The sequence below is a fragment of the Schistocerca serialis genome, chromosome 4 (genome assembly GCF_023864345.2).
Source record: "Schistocerca serialis cubense isolate TAMUIC-IGC-003099 chromosome 4, iqSchSeri2.2, whole genome shotgun sequence".
Classification (NCBI taxonomy): domain Eukaryota; kingdom Metazoa; phylum Arthropoda; class Insecta; order Orthoptera; family Acrididae; genus Schistocerca; species Schistocerca serialis.
Window position 1 is genome coordinate 157759268 of NC_064641.1, and position 26386 is coordinate 157785653.

The window sequence follows — 26386 nt, forward strand, 5'->3', positions numbered from 1 at the left end:
CATCCTGTGTGTATGATATCTAACTTTACCTCTTTTACATCCTTTCTCCCTCCTCCCTTCTCCTTATCCCAGTCCTGCCCTCTCATTCCTTTCTCTCACCCCTGCAGCTCCAACACCCTCCCCACCCCGTTCAGGCTGCCCCCCCTCCCCCCCCCCCAACCCACACAGAGAAATATCCCTCTTTATCGACACCTGCCAGTGATGGGGGCCACCTCCTGGGACCACTCTCCCCAGTGTCCCCTAGACCGGAGGCCTGCTGCCATAAGTTGCCTGCACCACTGGGTGTCCCCCCCCCCCCTCCCCCCCCGTTTGACAGACCACGTATGCTTGCTGCCCTAACTTCCCTCCTTCAGCAAATACCTCCTCCTTGAGAATTTTAATGCCCATCACCCCTTGGGAAGAGGAGGGGCTGTGCTTTTTCATGTAGTCAAGGTCTCATAGACCACCTTTTGCGGACCACGTCCAGTGTGTTCTTAATGATGTCCATTTCAGTGCCACTTATGGCTCCGCTGCTCTAGATCTTCTGTTCACTTTCCATCCCCAATCCCTACATTACACTGGTTGCTGCAAGATGACCTCTGCGATAGTGATCACTTGTGACCACTTGCCATTGAGTCTCTCATTCCCTTCTCTCCTTCCGATGGCTGGATTACCGTGCTGGACTTTCCTTCACACTGATTGGTCTGTATACCACAAAGATGGTGTTTACCCCTCTTTGTCAGACTATACTGACGAAGTCGTCTGTGACATGTCCTATACAGTTACTCTTGCTACTGCCCCCAGGGGGGGGGGGGGGGGCATAGCTCTTTTGTGGGTACGTGTATGGTGCGCACGGGTCCCTGAGCTATTGCAGCCTTTCTTTTTTTCTGGGCTGCCTTACCTTCCCCTTCTTTCTTCCTTTCCCTTTGCCCTCCCTTTCCCCCATGTTTACGTTGGACTGGCTATCCTCCTGACTTTGTTTCTTATTGTGGTATTGGTGTGTTTGCTTTGCCTCCTCCCTTTCGCTTTTCTTTTTGGTCTCCCTTAGAGGTTTGACCTCCACCTTTAAATTTGAAATCCGTAGTGTGCAGCAGATGGGGTAGAACTGCCTCCCTAGTGTCCTTGGCTTGGGTATCTCTCCTCTCATCTCCCCTCATCTCCCCCCTTTCCCCCACCATAGTAGGGTACAACTTGCAACTGTTGCCTTCCGGACTAGCCCTCATAGAGGTGGGGATTCCACCGCTGCAAGTTTTGCGCCAACAGCAGCTGAGATCTTACGCGCTCCACATTCGCTGCACCCCAAAGCACCCTAATTATGGTCTCCTTTATCCAGACACGGATATCAACCTCCTGTGGCGGCGGGCACGATGTGGGTTTACCATGGCTGCCCACATTCAATCACTCTTTTCTGAGCTCCAGCACATCCTGTACCGCCACTCATGCACATACCCCTCTGTGGTGCGTCTCTCGGCCACAGCTCTGTCTCTCTATCAATTCAAAGGATTCTGTTCCTCCAGAGGCCCTTCACTAGCAATTCTACTGTCTCCTCAGTTCATTCCAGGGTTCAGAAGTAATTTATACTGATGGCTCCATGGTTGCTGGTCACACTGGTTGTGCTTACACCTCTGTGAGACCACACGGAACTTTGTTCCTTGCCAGTTGACTGTAGTGTTTTTACTCCAGAATTGGTAGCCATCTTGCGCGAATTAGATTGTGTCCGCTTCTGCTCAGGACTGTTCTTCACTATCTGTAGTGACTCCTTGAGCAGTTTGCAAGCTATCGGCCAGTGCTTCCCTCGCCACCTGTTGGTCGTACCTATCCAGGACTCCCTTTCTCTCCTTGATCGACGTGGATGCTCTTTCATTTGGACCACAGGCTATGTTGGGATCCCTGGCAATGAACTTGTTGATCGACTGGCTAAATTGGCTGCTTACAGGTCATCTCTTGCTATTGGCTTTCCGGAAATAGAACTTCAATCAGCGTTACGTCGTCAGGTTGTGGCACTTTGGAATGCAGAATGGCACACACTTTCTTCGCCGAACAAGCTCAGGCCGATAAAGGATTCTACAACTGTGTGGCGGTCCTCCTTACAGGCCTCTCGTAAAGCCTCTGTCGTCCTTTGCTGGCTCCCCATCGGCCATACTTGGCTGACTCACGGTTATCTCCGCCATCGTAAGGACCCCCCCCCCCCCCCCCCCCCCCTCTGTTGTTGTGGATCAATGTTGACTGTGGTTCACATCATACTGGACTGTCCGAACTTAGCCGCCCTGTGACGGACTTTTAGCTATCCTGACTCGCTGCCCCTGGCGTTAGCTGACAGTGCCCCAGCAGCTGATCTATTTTTACGATTTCTTTGTGATGGGGTTTTTATCGCTTTATTTAAGTGTGGGGCTTTCAACCTTATCGGTGGGTGGAGGGGGTGGCAGGCCGTCTTGCTCACACCTTCGCCCCGATTGGACTTGCTTTGACTGAGCTTGGTGGTTCATCCCCATCCTCTGCCTTCCCACTCCTTTCTTTATGGGGTCTGTTTTATCTTGAGTGTCTATCTTGTTTACCTGTGCTGATTCCTTCATGCTCCTGTCATTAGTCCCTTTCTTTCCCTCCTCTATTCTTCCAACTTCTTCCTTCCTTCTCTGTCAATAATTTGTAATTTTATGGTAATTGTAGTTCCCTCACATAGTGTGAGGTTTTATTGGTTTTAGTTATTCCAAGGTCGGAGGGACTGATGATGGCGTAGTTTGGTCCCTTCCCCCTCCCCCTTTCCTTCCCTCTCCCCCACTCCCCGTCCACTTTCCACTCTCCCACGTCACACACCCCTCTCCACTCTCCACACTCTCCCATCACACATCCCTCTCCACTCTCCACACTCTCCCATCACAGACCCCTCTCCACTCTCCACTATCTCTCGTCACACACCCCTCACCTACCATCTCCCGTCCCTCTTGCGGGTCCAGGGGTTAGAACAGGCCTGAGGTATTCCTGCCTGTTGTAAAAGTAACCTAAAAGGAGTGTCACGCGTTTTGTGTAGTGTTGGCAGAAGAGCCAACACTGTGTTTCTAGAGGAGGCCGAAATGCACGCGTTTAATTACACGCTGACTGGCGTGAGGTCTGGAACAGGACAATATCTTGAGAATTGCAAATAAAGTAAGTAGTTGATATAATACTTAACTTTAATCCACAATTGTAGAACATCGCTCTTGATGATACATGCTTCACATAATAAATATCAATTGAATACGGCGCCTTGCTAGGTCGTAGCAAATGTAGTTGAAGGCTATGCTAACTATCGTCTCGGCAAATGAGAGCGTATTTGTCAGTGAACCATTGCTATGAACATCAGCTGTACAACTGGGGCGAGTGCCAGTACGTCTCTCTAGACCTGCCGTGTGGTGGCGCTCGGTCTGCTATCACTGACAGTGGCGACACGCGGGTCCTACGTATACTAACGGACCGCGGCCGATTTAAAGGCTACCACCTAGCAAGTGTGGTGTCTGGCGGTGACACCACATTTTGGCCTTCATGTGATGGTCGCCTGTAGAGTTTGACCTCCATTTTTCAAAATTTTCCTGAAGAGGGAGCCGATTGGGAAAGGGCGCCTTACATGATGCATTGTGTCCATCGTGCATTGAGCTCTTTAGCACACTTTCTTGTCGTCGCATTGCAGTCCCACCCATTCTCCATCTCTTGGGTGAGGACACCTTCCTGGTTGCATTTTCCATCATTCGCTATGCAGTGTCACTTTCTGTGCCGACAATGACCACAGACTTCTTTGCACCTCATATCCAGCATGGTAGCTAGTCCATTGTGGTGGGGCTGCTGTGAACCTGTTGGTTGTAGCCCCCTGACACCCAGCAGAGCAGGGATCGCTCTGCTGATGCCTGCGCCATTAAACTCCCCACATATTCCAAGGAGTAGATGCCCGTCACCCTGGGGCATTGGGATTACCGGCAATGGCCATCCTGCCAGGTGTCCTTTGCTGCAGCTGTGTGGCACCCGTGAGGAGGCCCCCTGATTAAAGCGGGTGGCATCAGGACAGAAGCCATGAAGCGTATTATGTCATCTCTTGCTGGTGGTCCGCCGCCAGCAGTCTCTAAGTGGGCAAAGTCTAACTACGATGCTAAGAAATATGATGCCAAGTCATACCCCTCCCTGGCCATACCATGGGAGGAACGCCAGGCTAAGGATGGCAGTGAAGCTTATTTGCCCGGGTACCTCATGTGTACGAGAGTTGATGAGGAATCTTTCATGTCCGTGAAGCCTCAGTTTTATGTGGAGCATTTGGAGGACAAGTTTGGGGAAGTGGAGGGCTTGTTCAAAGTGCACTCTGGGGTCTGTTTTGATAAAAAAAAAAAAAAAAAAAAAAAAAAAACTGCATCCTCTGCCTAGTCACGGGCATTACTCACTTGTGGCAAGTTGAAGGGGATGTTTCTGTTACCATCACGCCTCATAAGAGCTTAAATATGGTCCAGGGTATTATATTTCACAGGGACCTTCTTTTGCAGTCTTACGACGAGCTGTGCAACGTGTTCATTTTGTCATGCACATCCATCGGGGTACCAGGGATAACCAGGTTACTACCGGTGCCTTCATCTTGGACTTCGAGGGTGACACATTGCCTGTGAAGGTTAAGGTGATTGTCTACCGTTGTGACGTCAAGCCATGTATCCCTCCCCCGATTCGGTGTTGGAAGTTTAGCCATATGTTATCCCGCTGTACTTCCAGCCCCACCTGTCGATATTGTGGATGTCCATTGCATCCCAATACTCCATGTGCCCCGCTTCCCACCTGTGTCAGCTGTGGAAAGCGTCATTCATCTTGCTTGGCAGACTGCAGGATTTTACAGAAAGAGAGGAAAATCATAGAATATAAGACCCTGGACCAACTGACCTACACTGAGGCTAAGACCTCCTCATATGTCGCCGCTACAAGAACAGTTATAGCCCCATCAGTTCCTCAAATTCCTGTCGCCTCTCAGAACTGGGAGATTGCACCTGCCCCCTTGATGGTTGGGGGCCACTTTCCTCCCCTTTGCTCCCGCACCACCTACTTCAGCCCTCCCTGTTGCTCCCTTACCACCTACTTCAGGAGCAACAGCCCCCCAACCATTGGGGATTTCAGTCCCCAGTTCTGAGCCAGAGAAGCATAAGGCTTCTTCGGCTCCTCTCGCTATGAAGGGTTCCCTTGGGTCACTCCCTTCCCAGGTTACTGCTAGTGGGAAACATGACACTCGTCAATGGCTGAAGAGCCCAAAAGCAGCTGGTCATATTGCTTCACACTCATCCTCAGTCCTGGAGACTGATTCAGTGAAGTCCTCCCAGCCAGGGAGACCCAAGAAACAACAACAGAAATCAAAAAAGAAGACCCCCAAGAACAAGGTACTTTCAGTGGCGCGCGCGCGCGCGCGCACACACACACACACACACACACACACACACACACACACACACACACCACCACCACCACTACCTAAAAGCTCTGGATCTGAGGAGGGGGATATAGACTACTCAGGCAAAAAGTCGGTGGCAGCTGGTGACCCAGAGGTGTGAACTGCCTCATTGAATGTTCCATGCCTTCCCAGTCTCATGATGATGTCATCCTACAGTGACATTGCTGTGGTTTTTTTCCACCGCCTGACTGAGCTATAGGAGTTGTTAAGCTTTACTCCTTTTTTCTGCATTGCCCTCCAGGAAAGCTGGTTCCCAGCAGTGCAGACTCCTGCCCTCCACAGCTATAAGGGATATTACAGGAACCGTAGCGACCATAATCGAGTGTCAGGTGGAGTTTGCATTTATGTCCTAAACTCGGTCTGTAGTGAAACTGTGCCACTTCAAACCCCTCTTGAAGCTGTGGCTGTCAGAATACAGATGACACAGGAAATAACTGTCTGCAATGTATATTTTCCTCCAGATCCAGGTGGTGCAGTAACCCTGATTGTATTAGCTGCACTGATTGATCAATTCTCTAAACTTCCATAACCCTTTGTGGGGTGACACTATGCTTACTGGCTGGGGCAGGGATGTCGAAACTTTACTGTCTCAGTTCGACCTCTGACTCCTAAATACCGGGGCTGCTGCACATTTCAATATGTCTTGAGGTAGTTACTCAGCCATTGATTTATCAGTTTGCAGCCCAGGGCTTCTCCCATCTATCCAGTGGAGATCACATGACGACCTTTGTGTTAGTGACCACTTCCCCATCTTTCTGTCATTGCCCCAGCATCATGCCCACAGACGCCTACCCAGATGGGCTTTAAACAAGGTGGACGGGGAAACTTTCACCTATAATGTCACTGTTGAATATCCCCCACATGGTAACACCGATGTGATGGTTGAGCATGTGACTACCACAATCGTTTCTGTTGCAGATGATGTGATCCCTTGCTCTTTTAGGGTACCTCCAGCGAAAGACAGTCCCTTCGTGGTCGCCTGGAAGGTGCTGAGGCAGTTACAGAGCATCAGCGAGCTCTGCAGCGACATAAGTGGCACCCTTCCCTAGAGCGTCTGATAGCATTTAAGCTGCTCCGTGCCCGTGTGTGCCAACATATAAAATGACGGAAACAGGACTGTTGGTAGAGGTATGTGTCAACCATTAGGTTCCATACATGACCTTCTCAAGTCTGGACGAAGATCAGATGTCTTTTTGGCTACCAGACCCCAGAAGGTGTCCCTTGCGTTACCATCAATGGTGTGCTATGTATGGACACAGACGCAATTGCCGAGCACATTGCTGATCACTATGCTCGAGCCTCTGAGTCAGAGAACTACCCCTCAGCCTATCACACCCTCAAACTGCGGATGGAAAGGAAAGTCCTCACGTTCACTACGTGCCACATTGAACCCTATAACACCCCGTTTACTGAGTGGGAGCTCCTCAGCGCACTTGCACATTGCCCCGACATAGCTCCTGGGCTGGATCAGATCCACTGTCAGATGATTAAACATCTCTCGTCTGACTACAAGTAGCATCTTCTCATTATCTTCAACCAGATCTGGTGTGATGGCATCTTTCCATCGCAATGGCGGGAGAGCACCATTGTTCCGGTGCTCAAACCCGGTAAAAACCTGCTTGATGTGGATAGCTATCGGCCCATCAGCCTCACCAATGTTCTTTGTAAGCTGCTGGAATCTATGGTGTGTTGGCAGTTAGGTTGGGTCCTGGAGTCACGTGGCCTACTGGCTCCATGTCAGGGCAGCTTCCGCCAGGGTCACTCTACCACTGGTAATCTTGTGTCCCTCAGGTCTGCTTCCGAACAGCCTTCCCCAGGCACCAACACCTTGTTACCATCTTTTTTGACATATGTAAAGCATACGACACAACCTGGCAGCATCATATCCTTGCACATTTTATGAGTGTGGTCTCCGGGGCACGCTCCCGATTTTTATCTAGAATTTCCTGTTGCTCCATACTTTCCCTGTGCAAGTTGGTGACTCCCGTAGTTCCCCCTGTATTCAGGAGAATGGGGGCCCCCAGGGCTCTGTATTGAGTGTATCACTATTTTTAGTGGCCATTAATAGTCTAGCAGCAGCTATAGGGCCATCTGTTGCACCCTCTCTGTATGCAGACGACTTTTCATTTCATGCTGCTCCACCAGTACTGGTGTTGCAGATCAGTGCCTACAGGGAGCCATCCGCAAGGTGCAGTCATGGGCTCTCACCCACGGCGTGGTACCATTCATCCAGAACCAGAACTTTACCTTCATGTCGATCCACTAACTGTAGGGGAGACATATCGATTCTTAGGACTGGTTTTTGAAGCCCGATTATCTTGGCTTCCTCACCTTCATCAGCTTAAGCGGAAGTGCTGGCAGCACCTCATTGCCCTCAGCAACACCAACTGGGGTGCAGATCGCCCTACTCTGCTGCAGCTTTGCAAAGCCCTTATTTAATTCCACCTTGACTATAGGAGTCAGGTTTATGGTTCGGCGGTGCCCTCAGCATTGCTTGTACTCGATCCAGTGCACCACTGTTGCATTCGCCTAGCGACAGGAGCTTTTAGAATGAGTCCGGTGACCAGTGTGCTGGTGGAGGCCTGAGTCCCTCCATTGCAGATCCGAAGTGCACAACTGCTCGCCAGTTATGTTGCACACGTTCATAGTTCTCCTGAGCATCCAAATTACCATGTCCTTTTACCACCCGCGGCAGTTCATTTCCCGCGTCGGCGGCCCAGGTCAGGACTAACGATTGCGGTTCGTGTGCGATCCCTTTTGTCGTAACCGGAGTCTTCCCTTTACCACTTCTCATCCAGGTCGGTCTGCATACACCTCCATGCTGTACACCTAGGCCGCAAATTCGTATGGACCTTTTGCATGACCCTAAGGACTCAGTTACTCCTGCCGCTCTCTGCTGTCACTTCCTCTTGATTCTTGACGTGTTCCGGGGCTCTTAAGTGAAGTGGTTTACATCGACGGCTCGATGGCTGACAATCATGTTGGCTTCGCCTACGTCCACAGAGGCCATTTTGAACAGCATTCCTTGCCTGACGGCAGCAGGGTATTCACTGCAGAGCTGGTGGCCATCTATCGTGCACTTAAGTATATCTGTCCATGCTCCGGGGAATCGTTTGTTCTGTGTACTGACTCCTTGAGCAGCCCACAAGCTATCAACCAGTGCTACCCTCGCCATCCTTTGGTAGTGTCAATCCAGGAGTCCATCTATGCCGTGGACCACTCCGGTCGTTCAGTGGTGTTTGTGTGGACCCCAGGACAAGTTGGAATCCCAGGCAACGATCTTGCTGACAGGCTGGCCAAACAGGCTACGCGGAAGCTGCTTCTGGAGATAGGCATTTCTGAACCTGACATGCATTCTGACTTACACTGTAGGGTTTTTCAGCTTTTGGAGACGGAGTGGCATAATAGTACACACAGCAAACTGCATGTCATTAAGGAGACTATGAATGTGTGAAAGACTTCCATGTGGGCCTCTCGTAGGGAATCAGTTGTCCTCTGCTGGCTCCACATTGGCCATGCTTGGACAACCCACGGTAACCTCCTGCTCCGTAAAGACCCGCCTGAGTGTCAACACAGTGCCCGGTTGACAGTGGCCCATATTCTGGTGCACTGTCCCACTTTGACTGCCCAGCGATGAAATCTTGAGTTACCAGACTCGTTGCCGCTAATTTTATCTGACAACGCCTCATCGGCTGATTTAGTTTTATGTTTTATTTTGATCTAAGTTTTAGTGCATGTCCTTTGCGTGTCTGTGTCCTCCACCCTAGTGCATCTAGGGTGGAGGTTATAATGTGGTGCAAAGTGGCTGGTTTCTCCTTTTTTATTCTCATGGTCAGCCAGCCATGGTAATCTGCTTTGTTGTTTTATTCTTTTCATCCCGTTTCTTGCAATTCTGTGGTTTTCTTGGCCCCTTCTTGTCCATTTACATGTTCGTTGCCCTTCATTGTTGATGTGATTTTTTCCTTTCATTCCTTTGTGAGTTGTCAGTCTTGTTCATTTTATTGTCACACTTGTGTGGTTTTATTCGGAACAAGGGGCTGATGACCTCTTAGTTTGGTCCATTACCCCCTCTTTTAATCCAACCAACCTCTCCCTTCTGCCCTCTCCCTTTGTGGAACACAGTGAGGACAGGTTTGATGAAGATGAGATCTGGCTCCCTCCTTATAAAGACAACTTCTGCCAGCCAGTCGACTTAGGAGACATCCCAGTGAATATCACTCCTCACAAGTTTTTCAGTGTCACCCAGGGTGTAATTTTCTGTACGGACCTTCTTCTCCAGTACGAAGATGAACTTGGGTATAATCTGGAATGATGTGGCATTCATTTTGTCCAGCATGTCTAAAGGGGCCCTAAGGATGGTCTTGTAGACACTGTCACTTTCATTCTGGCCTTTGAGAGATACCTTCTCCAAGGAGGCCAAGGTGATGGTATACAGATGCAGTGTCAACCATTCATCCCACATCACATGTTGCTTCTGTTGCCCCAAGTTCGGCCAAATGTTGTCACAAAGCAATGCCACTCCCTTCTGTGTTGACTGGACCATCTTCTTCATTTGCGGAACCCTTGCACCCCACTGCCTAACTGTGTAAACTGCTCTGGTCTACCTTCTCCCCACTCACCAGTGTGTCCAGTGGATACAAAGGAAAAATGAATCCAGGAAGTAAAGATCCTTCAGTCTCAGCTACTTTGAGGCCCAGAAGCCATATGAACCTCTTGTCTACCTTTGCCTCTTTTAAGCCTTGCCCTCCTCTCCAGTCCTCCTTACCCCCATCCTGCCCCTTTCCTTTCGTCCTCCCCATTCCCCGGTGGCTCCCATACCTTCCCCTCAAGGAACCACTCCTCCTCCTCCTCCTCCTCCTCCACGGCCAGAGAAGTAATTCTCTTCTCTGGCTCCTGCTGTGCGTGGGACTCGCTCTCAGAACACCTCTCCCTGGCATTCTCAAGATAGGAAGCCTGCAATCTCAGATCAGATGATGGACCCACACTCTCTGTTTGATCCAGACATCACTGGCACCTGTTCCCTTACTGATATTGCCTCCTCCCTACCTCTGAGGGAGGAGAAGCACCACAAGTCCAAGGATGAGGCTTTCCAGGCATCTCGGGGGGGGCTTCGCCCCCTCTTTTTCACTTTGAATCAGTCCCAATTTTTATGGATATCATCCCAGCCTCTTTGGTGATGACCATTGGCCCAGTGACATGACCTCCCCTCGGCTTTTTTACATCTAACCTGGACTCTTGCCACATGATAATAGCGTGTAATTGCAATAGGTATAACCATCTCCTGTCAGAAATACAACGGTTTGTTTCCTCTTAATTTGCGTTCTGTCTTGCTCTTCAAGAAGCACACTTTTGCGATGACCACTCTCCAATGTTTCGTGGTTATTGGGTGTTCTGTCAGAACTGTGCTGGCCCTGAGATAACATTTGAAGGGGTCTGCATTTTGCTTCACACCGATCTCATTAGTGACTGGATCTGCCTTCCACCTGGAAGCAATAGCAGTATGAGTGTGAATGACCCCAGCAAGCACCATTTGCAGTGTCTGCCTACCTTAATACAGCAACTTCCAACTCCATATCTCCTCCTTGGGCGCTTTGATGCACACCACTGCCTGTGGGGGAGCACCACTTCAGTGAGTAGGGGTCTTCTAATTGACCAATTTTTTACAGGCTTTGATTTGTGTCTCTTCAACAACGATTCTCCTACCCATTTTAGTGCTGCTCATAGAACCTTTTCTGCTATCGATCTCACGATCTCCTCCCCTGCTCTCATGGCTTCACTACACCCCTTGATGATTATTGTGACAATGGCCACGTTCTGGTGATTGTATCGTTCCCCTGCTGCTGCTGCTGCTGCTGCTGCTGCTGCTGCTGCTGCTGCTAGGCAGACAGCTCCCCCTCCCTGTTGCGCAGTCTGCGGAGCTAGTTGGCCTTTATATACATCCTCTATGCCCTTAGACACCTCTCTCTTGGATTGCATTGATGCAAGACGTCTCTACCACTTGTCTCCATGCCGCTGGCACTGCTATCCCTCTATCCACAGGTCCCCCTTGCTGTTGACCAGTACCATGGTGCCCCAAGGATGTAACAGTTGCTATCCAGGACTGGCGATGGGCACTGACATCTTTCACAGACCAACCTTATTGCTTTTGAGCGTCTCCATGTTATGGTTCACTATCTTATTAAGCAGAGCAAAAGGGAGTGCTGGGAGTGCTATGTTTCCTCCCTGAAGATGCATGCCTGTTCGTCTCAGGTTTGGTCCAAGCTTTGTAGCCTTCCAGGCTGCCATCAACAATGAACTATCCAGGGTCTTATCCTATAGGGTGCTCTGTGTACTGATCCATCGGTCCATGCAGAACACCTCGCGACACACTTTGCGACAACAGAAATGACGATTTGAGGAACCCCCCTCTGTTTCAATCCCCAGCTCACTGAAGCCTATAATGAACCCTTCACTGAATGGGAATTCTTGCGGGTTCTTAACTCTTCACATGACATGGCCCCAGGCCCAGGTTCCATCCATAATCAGGTGGTCCAACAGAAGGAGATTACCCAGAGGAAACATCTATTCAGGGTCTTCAACCACATTTGGCTCATGGGTGCCTTCCTTCACAGATAAGACAGCATAATTGTCTCCTTACTTAATCCCAGGAAGAACCCGACATCTCTCGACACCTACTGACTGATTAGCGTGACCAACATACTTTGTAAACCACTCGATAGGATGAGTAGCTTCAGATTATATTGGGCACTCAAATACCAGAGCCTTTTGTTCCCATGTCAGTGTGGCTTCTGGTAAGGACGATCTACAGCTGACCATTTACTCGAATTGGAAACAGCAATCCAACAGTCTTTTTCTTAATGCCGATACCGTGTTGTGGTCTTTTTTGACCTACATAAGGCATACAACACGGCTTGGTGCTGTCACATTTTAGTTACCCTCCATGACTGGAGCTTTTGCGACCCCCTTCCAAATTTTATCCATGAGTTTTCATCCCATGGACTCTTCCGGGTTAGAGTTGGCACTTCACTCAGGTCCCTTGGATCCAGGAGAATGGTATCCCACAGGGTCTGTGTTTTTTAAGTGTCACACTCTTCTTCATTGCTATCAATGAGTTTGTATCCTCTGCTGGGCCTCTGGTTACCCCAGTGTTGTATCAATGATGTTTGCATCACAACTCCCAGTCGGTAGCATCTGGTAAATACCAACTCCAAGGCATCATCCAACAGGCCTCTGCAGGAGCCCTTTCCAATGGCTTCCAGTCTTCTCTCTCAGAAATGCAAGTTATGCATTTTTGCCACCAACCCTCAGTACAAACCTATTCAGAACTTTATTTAGGCAACCAGGACCTAGATATTGCAGCACAATCCAATTTCTTGGGCCTTCTTTTTGATGAAAAGCTGACATGGCTGCCCCATATTTGTCACCTGAAGAGTACCTGCATGTGAAAGCTTAATGCGCTCCTACTACTGGCCCACACATATTGGGGTGCAGACAGTGTTATTCTTCTCCATATTTACCATGCTGTGGTTTTGTCCACACTAGATTAAGATCATCAGTTTATGGCCCAGCGGCTCCTTCCACCCTCTGGAATGTACCCCATGTATTTCCTCCTGCACCCCCCCTTGGATGGTGCCTCAACTATGGATTAGGACTGACCTATTCCAGGGTCCTGAGGCCTCTGTTGCCCCTATGATATACCGGCATGTTGTACATTCCATCCTTGAACAGTTGCTGGGTGCTATCATCTTCTACACTAATGGTGGTAAAATGATAGATAAGGTGGGACATGCTTTCACATCTCCTACTGGGCATGGAAAACCATTTACTGCTGGGATCATGAAGTGTGTTCACAGCAGAGCTGCCAGCCATTAACAGGACCCTTCAGTTTGGTACTCAAGCCTCTGTTCACAGTGTTTTAATATGTATTGGCTCAGTGAGCAGCCTGCAGGCTATAGACCAATGCTATGCTCGTCACCCTTTGGTCTCTGCTATCCATAGCCTTCTGTCTGTCCTTGGCCCTGCCACCTGCTCAGTTGTCTATCTCTGGGTGCAAAGTAATGTGGGCATTCCAGGGAATGAATGAGCTGTCTGTTTGGCTAGAGAGGCAGACACTTGGTCCCCATTCCCTTTCATGACTCCAGGTGCAGATATGCGGATACACATCAAATCTCCCTCGCCCCCTCCTGCGGGTCTGAGGATTAGAATAGACCTGAAGTATTCCTGCCTGTCATAAGAGGCAACTAAAAGGAGTCTCTCACATTTCGTCCTTTATGTGATGGTCCCCTGTAGGGTTTGACCTCCATTTTTCAAAATTTTCCTGAAGAGCGAGCCAATTGGGGAAGTGCGCCTTACATGGTGCATTGTGTCCATCATGCATTCAGATCTTTACCACACTTTTTCGTCGTCGCATGGCAGTCCCGCCCATTCTCCATCTCTTTGACGAGGACTCCTTCCTGGGTGCATTTTCCGCCATGCACTATGACACTTTCTGTGCCGACAATGACCATGGACTTCTTTGCATCTCATATCCACTTTGGTAGCTAGTCCGTTGTGGTGGGGCCGCCATGTACCCTGTTGGTTGGAGCCCCCTGACAAACACAGGGATTGCTCCGCTGATGCGTGCACCATTAACTCCCCACGTATGCCAAGTAGTAGATGCCCGTCACCCTGGGGCATCGGGACTGCCGGCAATGGCCATCCTGCCAAGTGGCCTTTGATGCAGCTGGGTGGTGCCTGTGGGGAGGGACCCTGGTCGGAGTAGGTTACATCATGGCGGATGACACGCCATGAAGCGTAGTACGTCAAACACTTGTCGGTGTCGTACCATTCATTTGGACCCTGAACTTTATCTTAATGACGATCCACTCACTGTAGTTGAGACGTATCACTTCTTAGGACTGGTTTTCGACACCCGATTGACTTGGCTACCCCACCTTCGGCACAGGTCAGGGCTCACTATTGCGGTTCGCGTGCGATCCCTTCTCTCTGAACTGGAGTCCTGCCCTTTACACCTCCATGGTGTACACCTCATCTGAAGGTTGGTCTGGACCTTTTGCATGGTTTATGTTAACCCCACCACTCTCTGCTGTCGCTTCCTCTTGATTCTTGATATGTTCTGGAGCTCTGAAGTTGTTTACATGAACGTCTCGATCGCTGATGGTAATGTTGCCTTCGCCTATGTCCACAGAGGCCATATTGAACAGCATTCCTTGCCTGCTAGCTGCAGTGTACTCACTGCAGAGCTTGTGGCCATGTCTCATACACTTCAGTACATCCATTTCTGTTCTGGTGAGTCGTTTCTTCTCTGTTCTGACTCCCTGAGCAGCTTACAAGCTATCGACCAGTGCTACCCTCGCCATCCTCTGGTAGTGAACATCCAGGAGTCCATCTCTGCCCTGGAACAGTCCAGTCATTCGGTGGTGTTTGTGTGGAACACATGACACATTGGAATTCCAGGCAATGAACTTGCTGACAGGCTATGCAGAAACCGCTCCTTGAGATAGGCATCTCCGAAACTGACCTGCGTTCTGTCTTACGCTGCGAGGTTTTTCAGCTTTGGGAGACAGTGGGAGAACAGTATGCACAACAAACTTGGTGTTATTGGCCACACGCGGCTCACACACAGTTACCTCCTCTGTCGCGAGGACTCAACTCAGTCTCACTGTGGCTCCAAAGTGACAGTCGTCCACCTACTGCTGGACTGCCCACTTTTAGCTGCTCTGCGGTGGACTTAACTTTCCGAGCACCCTACCTTCGGTGTTGGGAGACAATGCCTCAACAGCAGCTTTAGTTTTATGTTTTATTTGTGAGGGTTTAATCATTTGATGTGTGTTTTAGTGCATGTTCTGTGTCCCTTTGTGTCCTCCACCCTATGGCTTTTAGGGTGGAGGTTTTAATGTGTTGCAGAGTGACTGGCTTCTCCTTTTTTATTCTTATTGTCGGCCAGCCATGGTAATCTGCTTTCTTGTTTTTAATCTCTTCTCCCTGTTTCTTGCATCTCTCTGTTGTGGTTTTCTTGTCCTGTTTTGTCTATTATAGTGTTTGTTGTCCTGCTGCCATTATTCTGGTTCTTCCTTTCTCCTGTTATTGTGCAGTACATCTTCTTTGTTTTCTTCTTTGCCTTGGGTAGTTATTCTACTGGGAACAAGGGATGGATGACCTCGCAGTTTGTCCCCCCCCCCCCACACACACACACTTTTAAACCAACTGACTAACTGTACAGGTTCAGTGTGGGCATGGCAAGTAATGAGCTGTGAATTTTAAAATGTTCCCGGCGAATTGACTGTTCAAACAAATTTCGGGCTTGCAGCCGGTCATCGTTCAATACTTCGCACGATATTTCAACTGGGCACATGCCAGTCATCTTCAGGTGAGCCCTCGCAGACTGGCGAAAACGTCCTCCGTTCCGCAATATATAGCGTACTGTAAGTATTCTGAGCATGCGTCGAAAGCTTGATAGTTGAACCACACTGCCTGCCGGCAGTGCCCTCGCTGGTGGAATAGCGGAACTCAGTTGCCCTCTGCGTTGCTGTTTGCCACGGCCGTCTACGCACTCTGTCGTGAAAAGAGCCACAGCCGTCTACGCACTCTGTCGTGGCAAACAGCAACGCATAGGGCGACTGAGTTCCGCTATTCCACCAGCGAGGGCACTGCCGGCGGGCAGTGTGGTTCAACTATCAAGTTTTCGACGCATGCTCAGAATACTTACAGTACGCTATATATTGCGGAACGGAGGACGTTTTCGCCAGTCTGCGACGGCTCACCTGAAGATGACTGGCAGGTGCCCAGTTGAAATATCGTGTGAAGTATTGAACGACGACCGGCTGCAAGCCCGAAATTTGTTTGAAAAGTAATCAGCTGTCTACTCACATGAATGACCAATGCAAAACTGTGGCAAACTTGACCATCCATTTGCCGAACAAGCTGCACACAACAACAGAAATGACTTGAACAACTGCTTCATTATAGGAGCCATTTGACATCTCTCATCCATCCCAGGTTTCTCTAAACTATTCAAAAGGGAATTGTCTGTCCAACATACCCTAGACTCTTGTCCCCCTGGCCTAAACCTTCACTAACCTGTTACTGCTGCCTCACATTGCTTTTCTACTACTCTCTTCGGTCCACACCACTCCTACTCTATACAGATCATGCACTGCCTTCTCCCACCCTTCCCTTTTCCCCCCGCAGTTTCCCCCGTCTCACTCTTGCTATGTATCTTTTTGCTGTACCTTCTATACTCTTTTCCTGGTGTTGTGCCACCTCTTTCCTGCTACCCTCTCCTTGCATCCTTACCTATCCCCTCCCGACCTACATCAGGTCAGGCAACTGCTTTTAGTAATAGCGTCTCAGTAGGCAGTCTTGCCATTGCTATGGGAGTGCTTATCCATATTCCAATAGGAGCTGCTTTATAAATAAAACAAATGCTTCTCATGATGTGATAAATACTTTTTAACTGCAAGGAACTAAAGAAGGCGAGAAACCATTAAATGATTGTATCAGCTGCTGTGGAAGATGGCTATGCAAACACGCACATTAATCCATGAATGTTTTCTCTAAATTTTTTTCTTCAGGTCACCAGCAGGGCTGTCGATAAAAATCGATGTTTTCCAAAATATATGTAGACACACACATACGTGATACTTTTTTCCCCGATATATCGATGTTGAAATCGCAGTATCAAATGCTGATATTTTTTTCATACTTTTCAGTAAATATTTCAAATTGTTCTTTGAAATTGTAGTAGAACATAATTCTACTTTCACTGTGTGAAGGAATCTTACAACTTTGAGCTTTCTTCATGTCCAGTCTTTCTCTTTGACTGTGTGAAGCAAGTATAGGTGGTGCAGAGTAGTAGCCCAATTGCACTGGGGTGGGGGGGTGGGGAGAGAATAGAATAACAACAATTCCAGTCTGAAGAATTAGCACACCAGTTGCGTTAAAAAATGTCTTTTAATGTAACTAGTGTGCTATGACTTGAGTTACTTGACTTCTTTCCTGTTGGATCATAGGGCAGCAGTAAAGATCTTCTATCTGGTTCTGTTGGCAGCCAAACATTTTACTTCACTCCATGTTTTACCAGCTTTCAGAGCTTCTTCTTCCACCATTCTTTTCCTCTTTTCCATGTCTTTTTCGGGTGGTCACGTCTGTGTATTCCTTGTGGGTTCCAATCCAGTACCGCCTTATCAACAGCTCCTTGTTGTTTGGGTATTGTGTGACCAGTCCACCTCCATTTTATTTCCTTTATTTGTTCACGGATTGGTCGCTGGTTGGTCATCTCCCACAATTCGTCATTTGATATAACGTCTGGCCACCTCACATTTATAATTTGCCAAAGACACCGGTTTATGAAGACTTGCAGCTGGTTTACAATCATGTTTGTTACCTTCCATGTTTCGCAACTATACAGGATCACTGACTTTACGTTGCTATTGAACAAGTGCAACTTGGTTCATCTCGAGATGTTCTTATTACGCCAGACAGGGTACAGTTGTACAAAGGCTCCATTGGCCTTCCGTATCTGACTGTTTACACCCTCCTCGGCCCCTCCAGCTTTACAGATGGTACTTCCTAGATATACAAAGGAGTCTACTTGTTCCAATTCCTTTCCATACACTGTGAGCTTCACTTGTTTTTCAGATCACCTTCTCATTTCCTTAGTTTTCTGAACATTTATTTGAAGTCCTGCAATTTCTGCTTCCACTTTCAGTCTTTCCAACTTTTCTTCCATGTCGTGCAATCTTTGCGAGAGCAGACAGATATCGTCAGCAAAGTCAAGGTCTGTCTTCAAACCTGTCGTGCATTCCCCACTGAATACCTCTTCTCCTACCATCAACAGCTCTTTTCATTATGCTGTCCAGTACCAACAAGAACAAGGTAGGTGACAGAATACATCCCTGCCTCACCCCAACATTTGTTTGGATAGATTCAGTAAGTTTCCCATTGTGTAGCACCCTACATTCATATCCATCATACATGGCTTTAATAATATTTATTATCTTTGATGTTATTCCACATTCTTCCAAGGTATGCCACATAACTCTCCTATTAAGAGTGTCAAATGCCTTTTCAAAATCAATACATGTAAGGTAGTGTGTGTCCTGCCATTCTGCACTCTGCTCAAGTATTATACACAGTGTGTTGATGAGATCGACACAACTTTTGTGCTGTCTAAACTCAGCTTGCTCTTTTCTCAGTCATGCCTCGACTGGGTCCTTGATACAATTTAGCATCAATCTACAGAGTACTTTACTTGGTACAGATAAGAGGGTGATGCCTCACCAGTTATTACAATTGGTAGTATCCCCTTTCTTTGGCAACTTAATAATCAGCCATTCTTTCCAATCCTTTGGTGTTTTCTGTTCTGACCATATCTTCTCAAACAATGGATGCAGTAGATTTACGGTGGTGTCAATGTCTGCTTTTAGCACCTCAGGTGCAATATTATCCATTCCTGGAGCCACCCCATTCTTTATCTGTTTGAGAGCTATTTTAATTTCAGTCTTATTCGGTGTGTTTACATTGATTCTGTCACTGGCATCTGGAAAATTCCATTGCCTCTCCCTCTCTTCAGGTTGCTCTTTGTTTAAGACTTTAGAAAAATGTTCTTTCCAGCTTCTAAGTTGGTCTTCTTCTGTCGTCAACAGTCGACCCTCCTTGCTTTTACAGGTCTGTTCTTGTTGAAACCTGTTGTGGACAACATTCTAGTGATGCGGTACAGTTCACCCCTTGCTGCAGCTCTCTCTGCTCTCAGGGTTTGCTCATCCACCCACTTTCTCTTATCATTCCTCACACTGCTCTTTATTTGCACCTATAGTAGGAAGGCTACAGCACAAGATGATAATGGTGGAACACAGGACAACGCGAAGAGGATCCATAATTGGTGCAGGGACTGGCTGTTGACTGAATAGAAACAAATTTAATCAAAGATCACTGAAAAGTTGTCATAAGATTCCATGGCTTAACTTAAAGGAACAAATGGAAGTGCTGTATAATGACCACATAAAACTAAAAGTAGGAAAAGCAGATGCCAAACTGAGATTTGTTGGAAGAATCACAAGGAATTCATCCACAAAGGAAGCAGCATACAAGCAACTTGAAAAACAATTGTTGAATGTTGCTGACTAGCAAGGGAACCATACCAGATTGGATTAAAAGAAGAGAGAGAGGAGATCCAATAAAAGGCAGCATGTTTTCTTATTGAGCCATTAAGTAAGCACGAGAGCATTACAGAGATGATCAGCAAACTCCAATGGCAGACACAAGAAGAGAAATTGACTGTTGCAATTCCGAGTGTGTCTGGTGCAAGAACAATTAGGTACGTCACATGATACCACATATCTCTCATGAAATGACCGCAGTGAGAAAATAGGATAAATGACTGCTCATATGGAGGTTTATCAACAGCCGTAATTTTCATGCACTGTTTGTGACTGACATGTGGAAGGTGGGCTAAATGATAGTTGTTCCTGAAGTACCCAGCTGCACACGCCATTAGTTAGTTTTGTGGTATAGATGTAGATACAAATGTTTAATCCATAACTGCATGCCTGTTTTTTGTGTGTGTGTGTGTGTGTGTGTGTGTGTGTGTGTGTGTGTGTGTGTGTGTGTGTGTGTGTGTGTGTGAATGTCACAAGTTGTTTTTATTGAAAATGTCCTTCAGGCACCATTTGGATGGAAAAATGGGAATATTTTCCACAACATATATCATAAAACCAATTTTGTGTTGAATATTACCAAATTTAAGGATGTGAGGTAACACTTGTCATGTTTTAACGGTAATAATTGGTAGCATTTAACTGCTTTTTTGTCCTACATACCGCTCAACAACGCGTTTCCTCATCAGGTTGTGAAATTTAGATCATGAGGTTACGTATATCAGCACATTTGTGATGTTCATAAAATGAAATAGAAAAAATGCATTAGACTGTGGTTATTCGTCTTACATTAAAATCATTGACTCCTGTCGGTAGTTGTCCCATCTCACACAGCACGAGGCCGTGTCCTGCTAATCTGCTGTGGGCTCAAAGTGTGTTGAGTTGATGTTCCTCCAGAGGTCTGTAAGTTGCTGTGAACTGACACATCCGTGGTATTACTGCGTAAATACAGCTATTAGATCAACCTTAATGATATTCCACTGGTCACCTACTTTTCCTTGGCTACTTGGATGTTTATGATCCTCAGCCTCTATCTGCTACTTTGAAGAAGTATGGCAAATTTATAATTATGCATCTGCTTTAAGATAATAATAAAAAAGCCATTAAGATTCTGTTGTTGTTCACAGCACATTAAGAATATTAATGTGTTCCTTTTCATGAATAGTTATCTCCAATTCTTCCAGGAAGTCTAGTTTACATCCTTTCTTTTCTATGTGCAGGATTTCTAAGTCACTTTCCATCCCATTAAGGGGATGATCTATAACAATTGATTTGTCATAGTTAGTCTGAATGTGTCTTTCTTCTCCCACTGTGGGTCTGGGGGTTGGAATAGGCATGAGGTATCCCTGCCTGTCGTAAGAGGTGACTAAAAGGACTCTCACACTTTTCAGCTCTATGAAAGTGGCAGGTCAAACCATAGAATAGGACCTGAACTCAAACTTCTACAGAAGTGCGGGCCATATGGGGCAGGACACCTTACGTGGTGCACGAGTTATTCATAGTGCCCTTAGATTCGATCACCTGAATCTCGTCATGGCTTTGCATCTCCACCTGCAATTAAACTATTGGGCGAGGACACTTTCCGGGGTATGTCATCTTCTTCCATTGTCTCCTGTCCTCTTTCGCCCCCATGACAATATTGGACTTCTCTGCGCCCAGTATCCAGCATGGTAGCCAGTCCATTGTGGTGGGGCCATCATGTACCCATTTGGTGGTAGCCCCCTGACAACACAGATCACACTGCTGATGCCTGAGATGTAAACTCCCCACTTATGCCAAGGAGTAGATGCCTGTCTTCCTGGGGCATCAGGACTCCCAGCAACAGCCATCATGCCAGTTGGCCTTTGCTGTGGCTGGGTGGCGCCCAAGGGGAGAGCCCCTGATCAGAGTGGGTGGCATCAGGGCGGATGACCCGCAATGAAGCAGACTAAGTTATCTCTTGCTGGTGACTGTACAGCACCAGCAGTCTCTAAGAAATGACAGATCGAATATAGTGCTGACAGGTATGACCCTAAATCGTTTCCCTGTCACGCTACACCATGGGGGGAACATAGGGCTACAGAACAGAGAGAGCCATATTCGTCTGCGTTTTCTGTTTGTAGCAGAATTGATGGGGACTCCTTTCTACCTACGAAGTCTCAGTTTTTTGTTGAACACCTTGAGGATAAGTCTGGAGAAGTGACAGCGCTGTCCAAGATGTGAAACAGTGTGGTCTTGATTCAGACAGCATCCCCAGCCCAATCCCGAGTGTTACTCATCTGTGATATTCCTGTTTCTGTCACTCCCCATAAAAGCCTCAACATGGTCCAGGGGATCATTTTCCATCACGATCTCCTCTTGCAGTCTGTCGATAAGCTCCAGGCCAATTTAGAATGGTGGGGTGTTCATTTCATCCGGTGCATTTACAGGGGACCCAAAGACAACAGGCTTGCTACCGGTGCCTTCATCTTGGCCTTGAAGGGTGATTCATTGCCTGAAAAGGTTAAGATGATGGTTTACCGCTGTGATGTTTAACCATACGTCCCTCCCCCATGCAGTGCTTTAAGTACTGCAAGTTTAGCCTTGTCTTCCCGCTGTACTCCCAGTGTCACATGTCGAGATTGTGGACACCCATCACATCCCTATACTCCATGTGCTCTGCCTCCCATCTGTGTCAACTGCGGAGAACACCATTTTCCTTACTCATCTGACTGCAGGATTCCACAGAAAGAAAGGAAAATCATGAAGTACAATACCCTGGACTGACTGACCTACACCGAGGGTAAGAGGGAATTTGAATGCCTACATCCTGTATGTATGACGTCATCTTACAACAGTTCTAGCCCCATCAGCTCCGCCAATCCCAGTCACCTCTCAGAGCTGGATGACTACACCTCCCACCTTGATGGTGAGCGGCAATTCCCTCCCTGTTGCTCCAGCACTACCTACTTCAGGAACAGCACGCCCCCAACCATCGGGGATATCAGTCCCCTGTGCCGGATAAGCATAAGTCTTGTTCGGCTCCTCTCGCTCGGAAGGGGTCCTTTGGGTCACTCCCTTCCCGGGTTTCTACTAGTGGGAAACATGACACCCGCCAGTGGCTGAACAGCCCAAAAGAAGCTGGTCATAGGGCTTCACGCTTAGTCTCAGTCCTGGAGACTGAATCAGTGAAGCCCTCCCAGCCAGAGAAATCCAAGGATTAGCGAGAGAAATCCAGAAAGAAGACCCCCCAAGACCAAGGGAATTACAGTGGCACCCACACCACTGCTGCCTACAAGCTGTGCATCTGAGGATGAGATGAAGATTCTGGCATCCGCTGAGGACCTAGGTCTCGTCAGACACTCAGACACAATGGATATAGCCTATTCGGGAAATAAGTCTGTGGCAGCAGATGACCCTGAGGTGTAGACTGCTTCATTGAGTGTTTCATGCCTTCCCAGTCTCAAGATCACGTCATCCTCCAGTGGAATTGTGGTGGTTTTTCCCATCACCTGGCTGAGCTACGGCAACTGTTAAGCTTTACACCTGCTTTCTGCATTGCCCTCCAGGTAACCTGGTTCCCGACAACGTGAACCGCTACTTTTGTGGCTACAGGGGATATTACAAGAACTGTTGCGAATATAATAGTGTGTCAGGTGGAGGTGGCGTTTATATCCTGAACTTGGTATGTAGTGAACCTGTGCCTGTCAGAATGCGGACTACACAGGAAATAATTGTTTGCAATGTATATCTTCCTCCAGATGGTGCAGTACCCTGAGTGCACTGATTGATAAACTCTCTAAATCTTTCCTACTTCTGGGGGATTTTAATGCCCATAACCCCTTGTGAGGTGGCACCATGCTCACTGGCCGAGGCAGATATGTCGAAACTTTACTGTCTCAGTTGGACCTCCACCTCTTAAATACTGTGGCCGCCACACATTTCAGTGTGGCTCATGATAGTTACTCAGCCATTGATTTATCAATTTCCAGCCCAGGACTTTTCCCACCTCTCCACTGGAGAGCACATGACGACCTATGTGGTAGTGACCATTTCCCCATCTTCCTGTCACTGCCTCGGCATCAGGCCCATGTATGCCTGCCCAGATGGACTGTAAACAAGGCGAACTGGGAAACTTTCACCTCCGTTGTCATGTTGTACATGTTCATAGTTCTCCTGCGCATCCAAATTACCGTCTCCCTTTCCCACCCATGGCGGTTCATCTCCCACTTCGGCGGCCCAGGTCAGGATTTCCAATTGGATTTCGTGTGCGATCCCTTCTTTCTGCAGTCCTTGCCTTTACCACCTATACTTGACGTTCATTCACATACACCTCCATGGTGTACACCTAGGCCGCGGCTTCGCCTGGACCTTTCACATGGCCGTAAGGACTCAGTTAAACCCACAGCCCTCCGCTGCCACTTCCTCTCAGTGCTTGGCATGTACTGAGGCCATGAATTGGTTTACACCCGGAAGTGGTTTACACCTGAGGTTCAATGGCTGATGATCACGTCAGCTTTGCGTATGTCCATGGAGGACATATTGAACAGCATTCCTTGCCTGTTGGCTGCAGTGTTTTCACTGCTGAGCTGGTGGCTGTATCTCATGCTCTTGAGCACATCTGTTAATGCCCTGGGGAGTTGTTTCTTCTGTGTACTGACTCCTTGAGCAACCTAAAAGCTATCGACCAGTGCTACCCTCATCATCCTTTGGTAGCGACCATCCAGGAGTCCATCTGTGCCCTGGAATGGTCCAGTCGTTCAGTGGTGTATGTCAGGACCCCAGGTCACGTTGGAACCCCAGGCAATGAACTTGCTGACAGGGTGGCCAAACAGGCTATGCGGAAACCGCTTATGGAGATAAGCTTCTCTGCAACCAACCTACATTCAGTACTACAGCACAATGTTTTGCGGCTTTGGGAGACAGAATGGCGTAAACTCAGAACACACAACAAGCTTCGTGCTATGAAGGAGACTACGAATGTGTGGAAGACCTCCATGCGGGCCTCTCGCAGAGACAGTGTGTTTCATTGTCTGCTCTGCATTGGCCACGCTTGGGTGACACACGGCTACCTCCATTGCCATGATGACCCACCTCAGTGTCGGTGTGGCGCCCGGCTGACAGTGGCCCATATCTTGTTGAGCTGTCCCTCTTTGTCTGCCCTGCGACGGACTCATCAGTTACTGGACTTGTTGCCATTATTTTTAGCCGACAACACCTCATCAACTAATTTAGTCCCTTTGTGTTCTCCATTTTAATGCTTTTAGGCTGGATGTTTTAATGTGTCGCAGAGTGGCTGGCTTTTCCTTTTTATTCTTGTGGTTGGCCAGCCACGGTCATCTGCTTTCTTGTTTTTATCCCTTCTACCTGTTTCTTGCTCCTCTGGTGTTTTCTTTTCCTGTTTTACCCATAGTAGTGTTGGTTGTCCTGTCGCTCTTCTGGTTCTTCCATTCTCCTGTTACTGTGCTGTACGTCTCTTTCTTTTCTTCTTCCCCTACGGGTAATTATTTTACCGTGAACAAGGGACCGATGACCTCACAGTTTGGTCCTTTTCCCCCCCTCCTTTAAAACAACCAACCAACCAACCATCATTCTTTGTGTTCCTTTTGTTCCTGTCTTTCCAGCATACTTTTTGTTGCTAGATGTGCGTAATTTATAAATTCTCAATGTTTACTACTTATGTATCTTTTCACAAAATCGTACTTCAGGTTATACCTCGCTAGATCATTCTTCTGGAATGCTGTTTGGACATCGTTAGGTTTAGAAATGTTCTCAATCTTTTGCAAGACTGTGTCGTAGTATGGCATAGGGACGATTGTCATTTTTTATTTTGTTTATTCTTCCTGTTCTTATTACTCTTGCACGGTTATTTATTAACAGTATATACTTTGGAACCATTGTTGACTGCTATCTTCTTAATGATTAGTTCTGTCTCTCTATCATTTCTTCTCATTGGCACAATGACTGTCCTGTCCACTAAACTACAAAAAGCAGCCTCTTCATAAGACTGGATGGCATGAATCATTGAGAATAACGGTGTCAGCTGTTGTCAGTTTTCTGTAAACATTAAATTTGTGATTATTGCCCTACCTTTTAATTTACAAATCGAGGCAGTGTAAATTGCTGTTGATTTCCTGCTGAGCTAATGAACTCAATTTTTCGGTGGGCATCATTAAACTTTCCATTATTTCTTCTGTATTGTCATCAGTATCATCAACAAACAATATTGTATTGTCTGCATAATGTTTATAATAAACACTTTACCCAAAATGGTTTTGTCAGACTTTAAAATTTTATCTTTTGGGTCACTGATAAAAATGTTTCCCTGAAATGCTAGACACTATTACCTAAATATAAAACATGATTGAAAGTGAAATATTTAAAATTCTTAACCAGCTGTAAAAGTACATGAATTCAGTGGTCTCTTGTCTTTGAAACCTTACTATATTTAAGGAAGTTCCTCTGATTATCTCAATTGTTTCTTTATCTAGGACATTGATACATGAATTCTTAATGTCTAGTGAAACCAAATAGGAAGAGAGAAAGATGGTTTTTCTGTAATTTCATTTATCGGAGTCATACTATTATGCACCGAATATTTGGTCTCATAGATGCAGATTTTTAAGAATTTGCTCTAGCAGTCTAGGTGTCTTATAGGCTGGGCTATTTCTATAGTTTGCTATTGGTCAAATTGGGTAGTTAGCCTTAAGTATTTTCAGCTATGACATTATCTCTGTGCATGACAGAAAACGATTGAATGCTACCAATTATTGTTGTTAAAATTCGTGTTTTTGCCTCTTCAGCAGTACAGACAAGTAATGTATTAATTTGTATGACTGTTTACTGT

General features: G+C 47.3%; 1 protein-coding gene across 2 annotated transcripts in view; it reads left to right on the top strand.

Moving 5' to 3' along the window:
- Positions 1-26386, top strand: part of LOC126473979 (golgin subfamily A member 7) — a 98308-nt gene that overhangs the window by 41191 nt on the left and 30731 nt on the right. The gene's annotated exons all lie outside the window — the stretch shown is intronic.